The following is a 968-nucleotide window of genomic DNA, read 5'->3' as shown; positions in this document are numbered from 1 at the left end:
CATGTGTCGTGTGGAGTTTCCCGGGTTGGCGTCCGCCAGGTGGTGGAAACGACGGTGGTTGGTCGGCGCTGAAGGGGCGTTGGGGGGGATGATCCACGTTGCCAGGTCAGCGGGCGGCCAAGTCATGGGCAGGCCCCGTCAGGGCTCTGTACCCACCTGTGTGCAGGTTGCGGAAACCATTGGGTGAAGGGTCGAGGCATCCGGGGTGGAGGCGCACATTGGAACTTGGTTCCCCACCCCGTTCGCTCCCCCTATTCCAGGTACCTAGCACGTACGTACGGGTGCGGAGGTTTAAAGACCCCTGGGGATCGCCCGTCCGCCTTGGGTCAGGGGCTTTCAGCCCATGGGGAGGGTCAGGGGAAACGTCCCCGTGCCCTTTCCCCCCCTTTTCCCTCCCCTACTCCCGGGCCCCTTGGGGGCCGTGGCTTCGGACCACCCCATGGTCATTCCTTCCCTACCTGCAGAGTCTGATCTTGTTTGTCTCATTCTTAGACGGCTGCCTGAGGCGCCCCCGCCCCCCACCAGTGGGATGGGGGGTGGAGAAGAGAAGGTTGCCATGCCAGGGAGTGAAAACCAAAAACCAAAACGTTACGACTCTTAGCGGTGGATCACTTGGGATGTGCACCGATGAAGAACGCAGCTAGCTGCGAGAATTAATGTGAATTGCAGGACACATTGATTATCTACACACTTTAAACGCACTTGCGGGCCAGGATTCCTACCGGGGCTATGCCTGTGGGAGCATCGCTTGCCAATCAAACGCATCCCGGGGTGTCTTGCGCGGCTGGGGTTTCCTCGAAGGGCTGTTCCTAGGGCCCTGCGTCCACAGAAGTGTAGACGACGGTGTCTGTGCTCCCCTTGAGAGAAGGGAGAGGCCCCGAAGCAATGGTTTTCTCTCTCAGGAGCTTCCTCGCGCCGCACGCGGCCAACGGGAAAAGAGAGTTGTGGTCGTGGGGCCCATTGTAGTG

The 968-nt window shown here is 60.5% G+C and overlaps 1 pseudogene; it reads left to right on the top strand.

The window, feature by feature from the left end:
• Positions 1–592: 592 nt before the first annotated feature.
• Positions 593–747, top strand: LOC139000709 (5.8S ribosomal RNA; annotated as a pseudogene).
• The last annotated feature ends 221 nt before the right edge of the window (positions 748–968 follow it).

This window comes from Myotis yumanensis, unplaced genomic scaffold (genome assembly GCF_028538775.1).
Source record: "Myotis yumanensis isolate MYYU_CA2020_CCGP unplaced genomic scaffold, mMyoYum1.0.hap1 SCAF_25, whole genome shotgun sequence".
Lineage (NCBI taxonomy): Eukaryota > Metazoa > Chordata > Mammalia > Chiroptera > Vespertilionidae > Myotis > Myotis yumanensis.
Note: the sequence above shows the minus strand (reverse complement) of the source record. Positions and strands in the feature narration are given on the sequence as shown.